The sequence below is a fragment of the Phyllostomus hastatus genome, unplaced genomic scaffold (assembly GCF_019186645.2).
Source record: "Phyllostomus hastatus isolate PE091 unplaced genomic scaffold, TTU_PhHast_1.1 phas_contig_58, whole genome shotgun sequence".
Lineage (NCBI taxonomy): Eukaryota > Metazoa > Chordata > Mammalia > Chiroptera > Phyllostomidae > Phyllostomus > Phyllostomus hastatus.
In genome coordinates this window covers 24,186,362-24,203,916 of record NW_025333916.1, presented here as the reverse complement: position 1 = coordinate 24,203,916, position 17,555 = coordinate 24,186,362, and the positions used below count along the sequence as shown (strand labels likewise).

Here is a 17,555-nt window from a genome sequence, read left to right as displayed (position 1 = left end):
TATCTCACCTGGCATAACGTTTTCAAGATTCACCCCTGTTGTAGCATGTGTCAGTACTGACTTCCTTTTTATGGCTGAATAGTATTACATTATATGTATATATCTTACTTTTGTTATCCATTCATCTTTTGATGGGCATTTGGGCTGTCTCCATCTTTTGAATATTGTAAATAATGCTGCTGTTGAAACAGCCCAGGAGCCCGAGGATACCAGGGGTCAGAAGAAACACCAGATAAGCCAACCACAAGAGAGTCACTACCCCAAACACAATACAGCGTACGGATGATGTGTTGTAAAATTGTGCACTTGAAGCCTGTATAATTTTGTTAACCAGTGTCAACCCAATAAATTCATTGAAAAGGGAAAAAAAGAATGTCACCACTCTTCTACTCCTTGCCCAAGAGTGCAGAAGTAGCCTTTCTTATCTCCTTTCTAACTGCTTACTTTCTTGCAGATGTCAAAACCAACAGTTGATAAGCAATCGGGCAGAAGGAAGAAAGTAGCTCAACGTTGACATGGAAAATTCCAACCCCCCCACCTTTTCTAAAATGCCTGCCTTGTCCCCAGCTTATAAAAGCAGCCAAGCAGAACCTTGGCTGGTGTGGCTCAGTGGACTGAGTGCCGGCTATAAACAAAAAGTTCGCTGGTTCAATTCCCAGTTAGGGTCCATGCCTGGGTTGTGGACCAGGTCCCCAGTTGGGAACATTAGAGAGGCAACCGATAGGTATTTATGTCCAAAGAAACATTGGTGTTTCTTTCCCTTTCTTTCTCCCTCCCTTCCTCTTTTTTAAAAATAAGTAAATAAAATGTTTTAAAATAAAATAAAAGCAGCCAAGAATAGCCAGCCTCCAAATCAGAGTCAGTTCACAAGACCTTCCTTTCCTCTGTGCTGCCTCCATTGTGCTCAAGCGTAAGCTTAACAAAATCTGCCTGGAACTTTCTCTTGAGTTTCCTCTTGATTTTTATCTTGGGGAACCCAAGAACCCCAATGCCAATAACATTATGAATATGATACCTATTTGAGTCTCTGCTTTGAATTCTTTGGAGTATATACTAAGGAGTGAAATTTCTGGGTCATATGGTAATTCTATATTGAACTTCTTGAGGAACCACCAGACTGTCTTCAACAGTGGCTATACCATTTTACATTCCCATCAGCAATGCGTAATGGTTTCAGTGTGTCAACATTCTCACCAATACTTGTTATTTTCTCTCTGTCTTTTTTGAAAAGAGCCATCCTGATGAGTGTGAAGTGATGTCTCATTATGGTTCTGACCTGTGTTTCCCTAATGATTAGTGGTGCTGAGCATCTTTTCATGTGTTCACTGCTCATGTGTATATCTTCTGCAGAAGAATGTCTATTCAAGTCCTTTGCCCACATTTTAATTGGGTTATTTTGTTGTTGTTGAGTTGTAAGAGTTCTTTATATATTCTACATTTGATCTAGTTTTGGCTAAATCCATCTCTTTATTCATCAGAAGACATGTAAATATAGGCTCCAGAATAATCTGAACTAAATTTTCTTCAGAAGAAAAACTAATATGAACCCTGGTCAGGGTACTTACAAGAATCAATCAGTGGCTCTGACTGGTGTGGCTCACCACACCACTGGTGGGATTCAGTGCTGGCCTATGAACCAGAATGTCGCAGGTTAGATTCCCATTCAGGGCACATGCCCCAGCTGGGGGTATTTGAGAGGCAACCAATCAGTGTTTCTCTCTCTCCCTTCTTCCCTCCCTTCCCCCTCTATAAAAAATAAATGAATGAAAATTTTTTTAAAGAGTCAACCCATGAATGCGTAAATAAGTGGAATAAATCTATATCTCTCCCTCCCTCTGTCTCTCTCAAATCAATAAAAAAAAATTAAATTAAAACAAACCCCCCTGCCCTGGGTGGTGTGGCTCAGTGGACTGAGCATGAGACTGCGAATCAAAAGGTCACAATTTGATTCCCCTGTCAGGGCACATGCCTGGGTTGCAGGCCAGGTTTCTGGTCGGGGGTGCAAGAGGCAACCGGTTGATGTATCTTTCACACATCAATGTTTCTCTCCCTCTCTTTCTCCTTCCCTTTCCATCTCTCTAAAAATAAATAAATAAACTAAAAAAAAGACTTTAAAATTTTTAAAAGAAAATAAAACAAGTCACCTAATTATGTTTTTCACCCCCAGAGCTGGTTTTAGAAATACTGTTTTGTGGAAATATTGCAGGTGGCAGAGTTATTTTAAGAGGCTTTCTAAATATTTACTTTCATGCTGTAACCTTTGCCTTGCTTGTAGTCTAGTTTAAGCCTTTAGACTGAAGAGAAGATAAAAGCATTTAAGTTTTGAGATAGTTATGTAAATATAGTAAATAACTGAAGCCCCATGCTAACAAAATTGACCTTTTCAAAATAGCAACATAAAAATTGGTTATATCTAATTTTAGGAATGAGTAGAAAATTAAATAAATAGAAATCACTTTTTATCTAGTATTTAATTACAATTATTCAACATAGATTACAAATAAGAGGAGGAAACATTATTTTAAAAATTCTACCAAAGCCAGCTAGTAAGTCCTTTAAAAAATAAATAACTTTTAAATTTCTGGGTTTTATTAACCAATAAAATAGTTCTTTTAGAAAAACACATAAATCATATTACATATTTAAAAATATTTTTAAAAATTTGTTAGAGAGAGGAGAATGGAAGGAGAGAAGAAAACATCAATGTGTGGTTGCCTCTCACACCCCCCCATACTGGGGACTTGGCCTGCAACCCAGGCATGTGCCCTGACTGGGAATCAAACCAGCAACCCTTTGGTTTGTAGGCCCATGCTCAGTCCACTGAGCTACACCAGCCAGGGCCACATTATATATTTTAAAATTATATATATGTGTATATGTAATATGTAGACTCAATTTATTATATTATGTTGTATAAAATATACAATTTAATAGAGAGAAGAGTGGTGTGGGGTTTTTTTCTTATCAAAAAAATAAAAGAGGACAGAGAGTAAGTATTTTCTTATTAAATCATTGCCTGGACTTAAGCTGAGAAGTGGAAAAAGGTTTGTAAATGTTTGTTTTTGTTTCCATTGAAAAATCCAAACTTTGTTGTTTTGCCAGCTCTGAAAGTCTGACTTTTCTTTTCTGAGGGGCTAGGGTGGAGCCCATTGGCGGGTATGGCCTACCAGTTCAAAAGACCCAGAGGAGTGTTATTTCCTTTTCTTTACAAGTTTTAAAATTTGTAGATACCTAAAACCAGTCTCCAAGGATAAGGAGAGGATGTGACCCCATGACTCTTAGTAATTTAGTAACCAGACCAATTGAAGCCCTAGATTAAGTTCATCATTACTTTTAATCCAGGAAGGGGGGAAAGGCAAAGAGTCTGTGCTCTGATTTGTACTCGATTTCTAAGGACACCACCTAAGAACCCACTCTGAGGTGCTCTTTACCAAGAAATGACTCTGCCGTGGGGTCAGATCTATTTTTCTTCCTGAAGCTTGCTTCTAGATTTTGGAATTGCCTTCCCAGTGAGAAGGTTCTAAATTAGGAAGGGCGCCCCACCCACATGAAGGAAACACTCACGTATAAACAGTGTCCTTTTTTTCCTCTCAGAAACCTGTGCTCATCCTTGACTCTCCCCGACATGCAATCCATTACCAGGTTTTACGTCCTACATATCTCTCAAAACCCTGGTGTGCAGAGACCTCCCATCCATTCCCACAACAGATTTATCAGCCATCTACTGTGTATCAGACTGTGCTAGCTACTGGAGATACAGCAGGGGACCAAACTCCAGTCCTGTTCGAATATCAAACCGTACACATCTTAAAGCCTGATTCCTTGAAATTATGGCTGAACAATCCTGTCGGTGTAAATAAGCATAATTAAAACTACATGGTTAGCAAAGCAAAACATCACATTAATAACAATGAAGCTAAACTAATAATGAGATTGAAAAGGAGGAGTAAGCCAACCTAATACTTAAAGACCAGCCTGAGTCAACATTGATAATGTGTCCTTAACAAAGCCTTTTGAGCTAGAAAACAGAGGAATTCCAACTATCTGGGTATTTGCACAGTGGGAACCTGACAAATTTGCTGGCACCTCGATTCTCAGTGCAATGCTGAATCAATTCCTGTGTAAACCTGAGTTAAGGACCAGTACTCTGGCTTATGAAAAGCAAAGATGAGTTACCCTTAATAACTTCTCCAGGAGGTTATTAGTGGTCCTTGGTGTTACATAAAAATTTAGTCCTTAAAAAAAAAAAAGAGTTCCTGTATTTTTTTCAGAAACCAAGGGAAGGACTTCCCATTCGGATTAGCAGATGCCCCCTAGGAGGCACAAGTCCAGAACAAAAGCCAATCCAAGTGGCTGTGAGCTGTGGGGAGTGGGGAGGGAGTGAGGATGACAGAGGAGAGATGACTCCAGATACCCTTCGACAAATGAAAGTGGCCGAGGTTTCTTCAGTGAAAGCACAGCTCTCTGGAGCCAAGCTTGAAAGAATGTGAGGGCTAAGCAGGGCTCGAAAATTATGAAATGCACTGGTATTAGTAAGTACAGGGCTCTTTAGAATTCAAAAAAGTCTGAAAAGAATTTTTTGCCCTCCAGGAATTTTCCACTGAGCTGAGTATGGGAGAATATGTTTATGTTAAAATAACAACTTAAGATACACTATACTCGAACTTTTTTTTAGTCCTTATCCTTTCTTAATCACTTTTACCTAGCTTATCTAGGATTGACAGACCCTAATAGACAGGAATTCTGGGAAGGGAGAGTTCTGGAGAGGCTGAAATAGGTTGGAATGGCCAGAAAATGTTTGATAAAGAGGTGAGGTTGGAGTTGAACCCTGAGCTGCGATTACAAAACAGGGTGTATCAAGAGGCCCTGAGAAGGGGAGCTTGACTGAACTGGAGCTGAGCCGCAGTGAATACGCAGGCCCGGATGGGAGAGGGCGTGACAAGCTAAGCTTTATGTTACTCAGAAATTTTGAGGGTTTTGGAAGTCAAGGAAATGCCAGGTTTTAGAAAAAACGCACAATAGTAATCTCAATCATCCATCTAAAGCCTCAGTCTTCCCCAATCTAATTCTCTCCACAGTTACCAGGGGTCTCTTGTCTTAACATAGTTTTTCTTGCACCACTTCCTTGCCTACACCATAAAATTGAAAATTCCAGCCTATGCAGGACTCCCTGTGGTCTACCTTGCATCCTTATTTCAGTGTGTAAAGGTGGGAAGGGCTGAGAGGTTGTCCACTCCCGTGGACATTTGCATATACTCTTTCTCATTTGCAAATACTATTTCTCATTTCCAGAACGCCCCCTTTACCCTAGCTAGGTTTCTTTAAATAGTCTAATGCATTCACCTCTTCAGTGCCATGCATGTGATATCATATATTGTATAATAGTCTATTTTATAACTATTACATAGTATTAAGTATTAAATATTTCAAATGTATGCACACACAATGACAAGTACAAGCGAAATAACAGGTTTGGGTTTAACACAACTGTTGCTGACCACCAACTCCACTGCGGGCAGGGAGGGGGGAGGCTCCACTGGAAATTCGCCCTCCTCCTGTGAGGTTCCAGGGACTGGGGGCCTTACAAAACACTTAAACTTAACTGGCATGTTTTAAAATCAACTGATACGATTTTTTGGAAGTTCCTATTCTTTGATTATTAAGTAAATGATTATACAGTTCATAAGACATGAATTATTTGAGGACTCGGACTGGATTAATCAGGTTTGTTTTGGTTGCAACAGAAACTGAACTCAAGGGAATCTGTTGAATTAGCAAACTGAAAAGTCCAGGAATTCACTTGGCTACAGGGCTCTGTTGCAGTCCACCTTGCTTCTCACAGTTCTTGTTCTCATGTTTATGCTTCCTCTGCATAACTGAGGAGGATGGCTCAGTTCTAGTACGCAGCATGGTTCTATATAGGGATTACAGGAGAGACTCTGTTCCAGCCACCTCTACCACATCTGGGAGGTGTCTGATAGGCCTCGATTTGGGTCATGTGTCCATCGTTGAACCAATCACCACATCTAATTAGCCAGCCTGGATCTCATACCCTCTCCTGTGGGGACAGAGTGCTGTATTTGACAACCCCATCAGGCCTCATGAAGTAGGGGGATGGACGCGTCTTCAAAGGAAAAGCTGTCTGTTCTTAATAGAAGCTGGACCTGCAAAAACAACAGGTGCCCACAGCATAGACCATGCCTAAATTATTCTTGTATTTCCCCTAAGACGAAGCACAGAGAAACAGCTTAGTGTTACATATTGAACGAATAACTACTTGTAGCACTTAATACTTTCAAAAACATTTTCACAGACGCTATTTTACTATCAGTAGTAAAGACACTGTGTGACTCACTTAAAGTCACACAGCTGGTCTCTGATAGAGCGGAGTTCGTAACTGGGTCTCCTGGCTTCTAGTTCAGTTCACTTAGGAAGTCTTCCTCTTTCATTCTCTCTTGCTGCCAGGACAGATGTCAAAGGGGAAGAGATATTTTGGTCATGCTTTCAGTCCTTCTTAGAAGGCTTGACACAGTTTTGCACCTAGAAGGCCATGATGGTGGTAGGTGACTCGTAGGCCTCTCTCTTTCAACCTAAGTATAGGTATATATAATGGATGGCTGCCATCATTGTTTAGATTATTAATTTATTAAGTTGCGGAATCTGCCAAGGAAAGCTCACTTATTATTTGTTTCTAAGGCTAATATCGTGTGTTTGACAGTGCTTCAGTGTGCGAACATTCCTTCACAAAGACAGCTCTCAAGGGCAGTGCAGTGTGCTGGCAGTGATGCGGGTTGTAGAGCCGAACTGCTGTTCGAATCCCGGCTCGGTTACTCATAATCCTGGGCAGCACCAGGGACCTCCACGAGCCTCCAGTCTCCTATAAAACAGGTTGACATCTATCCACTACACCTACTTCACAGATACTACAGCTAGGGTGGGGTCAGGGTCTCCTGAAGCCCCTGGCTGCCTGGGGAGGGTGAATGTCAAGTAAGGGTGAGATTCTGTGAGATAAGATGAAAGGGGTAATGGGAACTGGGAGGTGTTCAATTGTACAGTATTTATGCACCAGGTACTGGGTATGTGGCATGAACCTAAGGACCTCACTCTGGTGTTGGAGGCAGGCATCTGTATAAAAACAGTTGTAGGATGCCATGGATCTGGGGACAGAAAGATGTGAGGATTTGCTTGTTTGTTTTTTGGTGTTTTTTGTTTGTTTGTTTTGCTTTTTATTTTATTATTTTTTTTTAGAGAGAGGGGAAGGGAGGGAGAAGCAGAGGGAGAGACACATCAACTGGTTGCCTCTCACATGTGCCCCACCCCCACCCCAACCTTGACCAAACCAAAAACCTAGGCATGTGCCCTGACCTGGAATTGAACCAGCAACCTTTCACCTTGCAGGAAGATGCCTAAGCAGCTGAGCCATACCAGTCAGGGCAGAAAGATATGTATTGTAAAATCTCAGTTTTATCCTTTCTTGCTGCGTAACATGAAGCGAGTTGTTATTATCTATGAAACTCAGTGTTCTTATCTATAAAATGGAGATAATATTTAACTCGTGATATTGCAGTGACCCAGAAGTTACTCAGTGAACAGTGTCTTCTCTTTCTTTTCTTACAATGTACCGTGTGCGGGGAGGAACAGTTAAGGAAGCAAGTTATCTGGCCACAGCAGGGACCAGGCTGCCTGGATCACAAGTTTGGTGAATAGCATAGCTTCCAGGTGATGATCGTGGATACTTGGACTATTCTGTTAAAAGGCTCTATTTTAATTTTACTTCCTTCACATAAAAACAGCCAAATCGCTGTACTGGAAATTCTTAAAACTCAAAACAACTTTGATTCTTTCAAGTGCTGCTATGATGACCTAGTATTTTGCACAACTCCTCTTGTACAGAAAGGAACAAATATTTGATATTCATCTTCATTGTTTACTGTGGGTTGGTTTCCTGTTATTTTTTTCCCTCTGTCTAGAGGAAGGGAGTAAAGGAAACTTCCTTGTTAACCTACTCCTGTATGGAACATGTTTGAAAAAAAAGAAGTACAGAGGGCAAGACTAGAGTTTCTCATCAGGATTGTGACCAGCATGATTCAACTCCAGTATACCTGAGGGATAGTTTATTGAAGCAGTGATGATTGTTCACTTACTCATGTAAAGTAACAGAAGTGCAAAGTACCAGAGAAGGGGGCCCATAGTGAGCCCAGGTAAATCAGGGGAGCTCACCCTCAGAGTGTGCAGTCTAGGAGGAGGTCCCACACGCATATGTAATCCAAGTTAGAAAGTGATTTAACACCGGACAGTCAAAAGATTGGGTAAATTGATCTTGGAATATGTACAGAATTGGGAGAAGCCACTTCTTAGAGAAGAGAGATTGAAGAAGGTTTGTTGTTATTGTTTTTGAAAAGAGGTGGTAGCTCAGTCCTGAAGCACTAGCATAGTTTAATATATGAACCTGGGGACACAAAGGTAGGAGGACATTTGCAGTAGAGGAATTAGTGTCAGGAAAAGTCAAGCCACAGAGGCAAGAATAGGAGGAGCATGTGGTCAGCCAGGTGAGCAGTTTCACTTAGTCAGAAAAGGGAGTATTCTTATCTCTACCACTCACCCAGCACTTATCTGTCCTTTTATTATTTCTTATTTTTATGAGTGTATACCTCATCTAGAGTACGTAAGGGAAGTGTGCTGTGCAAAAGTATGCTTTACTTTCTCTCCATGTCACCTTAGTAAATAATAACACCTACATTATGTAGGTGAGTGGATTCAGGTGAGTGGATTCACCTGCATAGTGTAGGTGAGTGACCCCTTAAAGGTAAAACAGAAAGAAATTGTCTCATCTAAAGGAAAATGTTTTCATGTAAGGTCGATATTTTAATGGATTGGAATGTTTTCCACCTTCTTTTTCTCACACTTAAAATTTTTTTGTTTATTTTCCTCTTTTTTAAATTTATTGATTAGAGAGAGAGAGAGAGATCTGCTGCTCCACTCACTGATGCACTCATTGGTTGCTTCTTGTATGTGTCCCAACCAGGGATCAAACCCGAGACCTTGGTGTATCAGATGATGCTCCAAGCCCAATTGAGCTAACCAGCCATGGCTTTTTGTTTTTTTCTTGATAGTACTAGATAGTGTTGATACTAATATTTAATAGTGTTTGAAAAAATTGTTATGTACCAACAGATGCAATATTCGAGTCAGGCAAAAATCAGCAATGGACACGAAAAGCTTTCATGAGATGAACGGTTGTTGGGGAATAAAATGATCACACAGAACTGAAGTACCACCCCATGGGATAGTGATTAATTATAGAGGGACAAGGGACATCTGGAGGGTACCATCTGGTTCAAACTTAGCATCCCTCCTCCCAGGACAACTTGATCTGTAGTATCAGCCTCCTGACGTGATACAGGATGAAGTCCATGACATCACTTATGTAGCATTCTTGCCAACAGTGTTTCCTCTAAATGTAATTGTGGGAGTAGGGGCATGCAAATCCAGACCGTGGGACACTCAACAGGACAACTGGACCAGATCCTTTTCAAAAATGGCAATGGGACTGTTCAAGAATTAAGGACACTAAAGAGACATGCCAATGAAATGCAAAGAATGATCCATGACTGGCTTCTGGATTCAAAAACACAGCAAACCATAAAAGGCATTTTTAGGACAATTGGTGCAGTGTGAATATGTGCTATGTATTACATAAAATTTATATTGCTCATCATTTTGGGAGGGTATGTTAACGTTGTGGTGGTTAGTATGGACTGAATGTTTGTGCCCCCTCCCGCAACTCACATGTTGAAATCCTTACCCCCAATGCAGTGATGTTAGGAGGTGGGCACCTTTGAGGAGGTGATCAGGTCATGGTGAGGGGGGCTTCTATGAATGGGACTAGTGCACTAGTAAAAGAGCCCAGAGAGCTCTCTCGTCCCCTCCTCCACAGGAGAAAACTGCTATCGGTACCTCAGAAGAGGGCTCTCACCAGGACCTGATCTCAGACCTCTATCCTCCAAAACTGTGAGAAATAAGCTTCTTTTGTTTACAAACCACACGGTCTGTGGCATTCTGGTACAGCAGCACAAGTTAAGACAGTGGATACATAGGAGAATGTCTTGGTTCTCGGGATACTTGCTGAAGTATGTAGGGGTGAAGCATCATCATATCTGCAAATTACTGTTAAGTGTTTGAACCAAAAGAGTATAAATGTTTGCGTATAAATGCTTGAGCAAAAACAACATACTATGTACTGAACACACTGTGTGTGAGACAGAAGCAGATGTGGACCATGTTAACAAATGGTGAATTTAAGTGAAGGATAGAGTTCACGTAGTGTTATTTTAACAGCTTTTCTATAAGTTTGGATTTTCCGACATAGTAAGTTAGGAAAAAGTGAAACTATATCTTTTTCCTGATCATCAAACATCATGTATGCTTGTTCATTGAGAAAAAATAGAAAAAATCATGAAAATTAAAATAACATGTGCTGTGGCAAAACTTCTCTTACCACCTCCCTTTCTAGCCCTTGTGCATCTGCTACCATCAGGCAGTCTCTCTAATGAGGAGTCACGGGGGAAGATGAACAGGAGTCATTTACATTTCTGAGAGATGCTATCAATGGGGTTTCAGGTCACGTTGGTTCTCTTCCTCAGGTTTAATCCTTTCCATGCAGAAGCTACAAACTTTAAAAATAAATACTCAAGTGTGACAAAAACATTATTTTAAAACACAGGAAAATTTCTAGGTTGACCCCTAAAATACCACCAAATTGAACATACAAACTCATTCTTATGAAGGCCTAACCACCCCAAACCTTCCCAGTGCAGTTAGAAGAAGATACACCCTCAGGTGGCACAGCACCCAGGATCTGGCTCCTGCCTCCCTCAGATGTCACCTCCCGTTCTCTCCCCTTCTTCTGGCCTCCTGTATGTTGAATCTCCAAAATGAAACTAGATTTTGCCTTAGAGTGTTCTTGGCCCAGAGCTTTGCATGGCCGGCTTTTCCTCCTCATTAGTCTCAGCTCAAATGTTATCTCTTCAGAGCAGCCACCAGTGATCTCTCCACCTGAGGCAGCTCCCACGACTGCACCTCGGCCAGCCCTCTCTGTTCCTGTAGCCTGTTTGGCTTCTTCAGGTCACTCACTTATCGCCATGTGAAATTATTTCGTTCATTCTCAGTGCAGTCATCTTTGTTGCCTGTCTTCTCCCAAGTTGGATGTAAACCTCCACAAGGGACCCCGTCTGTCTGGACTCCACTGTATTTCCAGGGCTTAGATAGGTTAGGGTTCTGTACATACCAGACACAGAGTAAACATTTTGTGACTGAACAAGTATTCCTTTTCATATACAATTCACAAATGTGCCACTCTGACCACACTCTGTGTGGGTTAGCGTCAACACTTTGATGTTGTAGGCAGTGAGACAGACAGGAGCAGAGTAGGAACCATAAGCCAGGGATGCAAGGTCACCAGGGTGGCAAGCCCTGGGTCCCTAAAAACTAACAACTGGACAGTTGTAAGGTAGGACTTTACTCCCAGGGCAACCTTTCTTCCCCTGGCATGTTGCTAGTCATGTGCTAGACTCTTTTAGAGGAGGAACAAGGGGGCCGGAAAATAGCCTGAGGGGACTCCCATCCCACACAACCCCCCTTGCATGACCACTCCCTTAAGCATTAAACCCTAGGGAGAACATCTAGGCCTCAGTTGTGTGTCAGCTCCAGGTCCAGAAAAGCAGCAAGGCCAGGTGGGGTGACACCATGGCTGACATCAGGACCAGCTGCAATGACTAATGATCTCCTGCCCTGGCACCAACCAATCAGTAGAGACCATGACCCTGAAAGGACAGGACACACCTGGAAAGCTAATGAATATTCTATTGAGATCCTCCCCTGAAACCTCCAGATAAAGACCTTAAGATGAAGGACCCCGCACAGTTCTTGCTCTCTCTCTGGAGCATGCTGCATCTTTTCTCTCCATTTCTTTCTTCAAGATGTATTCCTTTGGTTTCTTTCTCATAAGTTCAAACGGTCCTAGCTTTGCCTCTGTAATTTGTTTTCTGAGCCCACACAGCCCAGTTGGCTCACTTCTTCTACCTCTTTGACTTTCTTTTTTAAAATTTTATTTATTTTTAGAGAGAGGGGAAGGAAGGGAGAAAGTGAGGGAGAAACGTTGATTGGTTGTTTCTTTTTTTTAGGACATAAATACTTGATTTTAAATGTATTTATTTTCTTATATTTAATCTTCATTGTATTTCTTTTTACACTACCTTTTAGTGATCAGTTGCTTCTTGTATGCTCCCCAGCTGGGGACCAAACCTGCAACCGAGGCATGTGCCCTGACTGGGGATGGAACTGGCGACCTTTTGCTTTGCAGAACGACACCCAACGAACTGAGCCATACCAGTCAGGGCTCTTTGACTGTCTAAATAAACTTTTGCTTGTATTTGAGTCTTGACTCTGAATTCTTTCCTAGCTGGAACTCAAGGACTGAGGTCTAACATCTGGTGCCATTTACTGTTAACAATTTGAGGAGCTACACTGAGTTTCTCTTTGTAGGTTCCTAAAGTTCTTTCCTAAAGAAAATCTGAATAAAAGCAGCAAAGCTGCCATGTGGAAGCCCCTCTAAGGAATTAAAGAGCTGTACCTCATAACCAACAGAATGTCAAGGTAAGTTTGTGATCTGCTTAGTCTATCCATTGCATACTAGCCCAGTTCAAGTGATTTTTCTAGGGTCAGGATTCCTTGTTGATAACTTACCAGATTATTATTAGTGCATTTTACAGTTTGGGGACACAGGAAGTAAAGAGACCCATTAAGTTAAAATTAAATATGAGAACATAGTATTTGCAGTATTTGGTTAATGTTTAGTTTTCCCTCTTACCTTTTTTGAACTTAAAAGCTTCAGGAAGCCAGTGGTGAAAAAGCCTTCGAGGCCAGCTTTCCACTGCAGTGGAAATGACTCCGGCTGATTCCATTTACAAATCAGTCCTACGCTTTTCTCTGCATCATCCTTATAATTTTGGCAATATTTTGTTCCAGATTGAAATCCTTCCACTCCTTTTTCAAGTGATGTCCTCGGCTTCCTCTGATTCCACAGTTATTTTCTGCTGGCATTTGAGGAATATTGTTCACAAAACAAAACCCCTAGACACAGGTCTCTAATCATCTCTTAAGAATGTCTCTAAATTCTATTATTTTAGGTAAGTTGCTTACTATAAAATAGAAAATTCATACAAAGTTATACAAAAGTACATAAAATGTGTATAGTTTAATAAGTTGTCCTAAAGCCAACAGACATGTAACCTGCATCCAGGTTAGGAGACAGACCATTGCCAGCACTGCCAAAGCATCTCCATTTTCCTTTCCCATTCCATCCTTACCCTTGCTCCTCCTGGAGGTCACCACTATCTTAACTTTTATGATAACAATTTCTTTACTTTCCTTTGTGATTTTTACTGCTTACTTATCCTCAAATGATATAATTTATTTTTGCCTGCTTTTGAACTTTATATAAAGGAAATCATACTGCATTTTGGTGTTTCTTGTTTATTTTGTACAATATTATGTTTGAATGATTCACCGTGTTACTAGGAGGTGCTTGCATTGGTTCATTCTCATCCATAACACTCCACTGTATCTCCATTTTTTTCTTAGGGTTATTTTTTCTATGGCTGCACTCTGAATTCTTTTTATGGGTAGTTTAAAGGAGTTTGGATATTTTTTTAGAGACAAAAAGCAGTAAAACAGTTAAGAACATTAATTCTGGAATTAGATAATGTGCATTTGAATCTGGACTCTACAACTTAGTGGACTGTCTTGAGTGAATGATCAAACCTTTGTGAGATTTAGTTTTCCAGAAATGGGGAAAATATTACACCATAAAGATTGTTGTAAAGACAAAAAAAAAAGTCTATGGGGCACTTAGTACAGCCACTGGCACGTGGTTACCGAGTAAATGATGGTGATTACAATGACTGTTCTTCCGCTTATTGAAGATGTTCCAGTTCAGGGCCTCTGTTTAACCTTGGCTCCTCCTTGAGAATCTTGCTTAATACTTAGGAGTTGAGGAGACAGAGCTTTACTCACCACATGTCATCATCTCCTCTGACATTGCTTTCCTGGTGACTTCCCCATAAACTCCTCCATAATCTGTCCCACCTTGTGATTGGGTGGGGAAGGTACAGGCCCTTCCTGCCAGGCCCTCAGCAGCTCCACACTGAGTTGCCCTTGAACAAAGAGCAATCCTTGGATCCATTCATTAAGCAGGTGAAGCAGAGCGGAAATATTCTAATCCCCTTTCTTTTCTCCTCCAAGACCTAGCACTAGAGTTGTAAGCCTTGAAATGCTGTTAAGGAATGTGCTGTTTTCACAATGGCAGGAGACTATCAGAGAGATGGACAAGACTCCACAGGCATGCTGGATTCAAGAATCAGGCTATGGCGTATTCATCTGCTCATTCAACAAGTATGAGTGGGAGAACACTGCAACAGAGACTGTGTGAGGCAGGTGGGCTACAGCCAGTGATCTGGTAAATTTACTGAAACTTGTTTTGTGGCTCAGCATATGGTTTATTCGGGTGAGCAGTCCACGTGCCTCTCAACCATGTTATGAATGGAGTCCTATTTATTATCATCCCACACTGGCAGTAGAGAAAAATGAGGCTTATGTACTTTAACTTCCCTTAAGGATTAATCCTATCTAGCTAATAAGTGGCAACATGATATTGACACCAAATTTCTGACACCATATTCTGAGCTCTTAAGTTTCTCCTTTACATATAAAACTTAAGAAAAAAATGTTTCTTAAAAAATTTACCTTGCATTTGACTGCAGAGAAAATCAACACATTTCTAATCATAATATCTCTGAGAATATTTCCTTTGTTTGAGTCGTGAGGATTTTCATCAAATGTTCAATAGTGGGCCCTAGTCTGTAATTCTATTGTGAGTTGCCAAGAAGGAATATTTAATAAAAGTAATGAAAATTTTGCTACAATTTATGATTATATAACATTAACACATTGAGCATGGCATCATTTAGCATCCAACAAATTTTGTTTTGCTATTGAAGGATGTTATATTTAGGTTTTGAGGTTGCATTTTCTTTCTGAACGTTTCAACTACTACCTGATATGCACACTATTAGGCAATAACTAAAAGAACACAGTTTTTAGATTTTTCAGTTTTATGAGCATCATTTGGAAAATTAATCTGAATGGAATAAAAATGGCATACAACATTCCAACAGAATTTTAGCTTAGTATTAAGTTGAACCACATGAAATTACCACTTTGTAGTTAAAAATGATCAACTATTTCTAATTCCATATAGTTCAACTTAATAACTTCTAATATTCCATATGTATGAATTTAATAGGAAAGTAAGCTTTGCTAAGACAAAATTTTGGGGGGTTTCAGTAACTGTTGTGTACAGGATAGTCACTCAAAAAATTGTTGTTCAATGAATGAATAAGGAGAGCAAATGAAACATGGTAACTCACCTTCTATTCCAACACAACACACCTTTGGGTTTAGGTTTGGTGTGGGGATAAGAAAAACAGTGGCCCTGGCTGGGTGGGTCAGTTGGTTAGCGTGTCATCCCAACTCACCAAGGTTGAGGGTTCAATCCCTGTCAGGGCACATACAAGAATCAACCAATCAATGTGTAAATGAGTGGAACAATTCTCGTTCTCCTTTCCTCTCTCTCTCTAAAAACCAATAAGAAAAATAACATGATATGCATTAGTTAGTCTCTTAAAAGGATAAAAAGTTGAATTTAAAAAATTTACCCAAGTGAATTAAAAAACATATGTCCACACAAAAACTTGTACCTGCATTTTATTCATAATAGCTGAAAGGGGAAATAACCCAAATGTCCATTGACCAATGAAGGTTTAAGCAAAATGCAGTGTACCATTCAATGGAATCTTATTTAGCCATAGGCAGAAATGGGTTAACTACTACAACATGAATGAATCTTGAAAACGTTATGTTCAGTGCAAGAAGCCAGACACGTGTATTATATTATTTATTCACATAAAACATCCAGAATGGGCGGATCAGTGCAGACAGAAAGCAGGTGAGTGGTTGCCGGAGTCTGGAGGCCAGAGGAAATGGGGGTGACCGCTGATGGACACATGGCTTCTTTTTAGGGTGATGAAAACATTCTGGATTTAGGCAGTAGTGGTAGTTATATCCTTGTGAATGTACTAAAACCACTAACTTGTATGTACACATTAAAATTAAGGGTGAACTTTATGGTATAAGAAACATTTCAATTTTTAAAAGTAGGGGAAAAACTCAAGTTCTCTTCAGAACATGTCAAAGCACATTAAAAAAGAATACACAAGTGTTTATAAGTCTGAGAGTATTAGGAAATGTTCCCTTGTTTAATTATAAACCGAGTGGAATGTTTGGAGATCTCAGTAATCTGACAGGGAACATTAAGAGGATTAACCTAACTTCCCTGGTGTTAACACCACCAATTTAAATTGTATCATTCAAAGACTACAGTCGTATTAAAGTAATTGTAGCAGTGACTCCCACAAAAACAATGCCAATCAGATGAATTACCCATTAAGACTGTCATCATTTTAAATATTTTATATTTGTATACTGCTTTTACTTCCTTAAGTATTGAATTATAAATAAGATCTATTGCATGGGAGAGTTACATCTCTAACCACTTAATTAAAGGCAGAGAAGTGGGTGGGACTGGGTAGAAGTTTATTAGCAATGCTGACATTCCAGATTGGAACACAAAGTGGATCAGGATTTAAGAAACCTACACTCTAGCCTTCAATGCAGTAGTTAAACAGCAAGAACTGAAATTGCCACATTCTGGAGTGTTAGTTAAAAGAAACATTGAAATATTGAAATACAACATACATATATAAAAGTATATACACCCTTAAAGGTAGACTACGAATTTTCCTCAGTGAACACTCCTTCGGAAAAAGCCTCCAGATGAAGAAAGAGAAGACAGCACGCAAAACTCGCCTTTTTTTGATAGCCAAAGATAGTATTAAAATTGTTAAGTTCCTCCCCCCCCTCGATTCTCCATCATACCGCAGTGAAATGGGGGGACGGGGACAGAGGAACCTTAAGTGACAGTAATGTATACAGTGGTGTGTACTTAATTTTCATGGCAAATCTACTGACACCAGTATCTACGGTACTTCACCTTCACTTAACCACTGAGCAATGGTCTTTTTTGTAAATCCCGACATTCAGAAACAGTTCGTAAACTTACGCATGACTTTTGAAAATCTCCCACATTTGGATGCTGCTTTCCAACAAATTTTTAACCAAATTTTGGAGCACGAAAATGTTGTAAGAAGACGTGCTTTTCCTGCCCAAGTGCTGAGCACCCCGCCCCCACCTTCTTCTGGAGGAAAACAAGCTTCTATTTACCTCACTCCGCTCTTCTACCAGAAACCCGCGGAGCCCTGAGCGCGCGCCAGGGTGGTCCACGACCCCCAGAGCCCTAGCCCTTCCTCTGCACTGGGTCCCTTGTCTCTCCCCCTGAACCGTGGAACTTTTCCTTTAACTCCGCGCTCCGCAAGACTGTG

General features: G+C 40.4%; 1 long non-coding RNA gene across 2 annotated transcripts; it reads right to left on the bottom strand.

The window, feature by feature from the left end:
• Positions 1-9,095: 9,095 nt before the first annotated feature.
• LOC123824755 lies at positions 9,096-17,528 on the bottom strand. 2 transcript variants are annotated; one of them, XR_006786746.1, is made up of 4 exons: positions 17,398-17,528; positions 15,486-15,613; positions 12,869-13,094; positions 9,096-11,277 (listed from the first exon to the last, which is right to left on the bottom strand). It is a non-coding gene; the product is annotated as an uncharacterized LOC123824755 (long non-coding RNA). The 2 variants fall into 2 exon arrangements; XR_006786745.1 differs by having other exon boundaries at positions 12,869-13,091.
• Between the last annotated feature and the right edge of the window lie 27 nt (positions 17,529-17,555).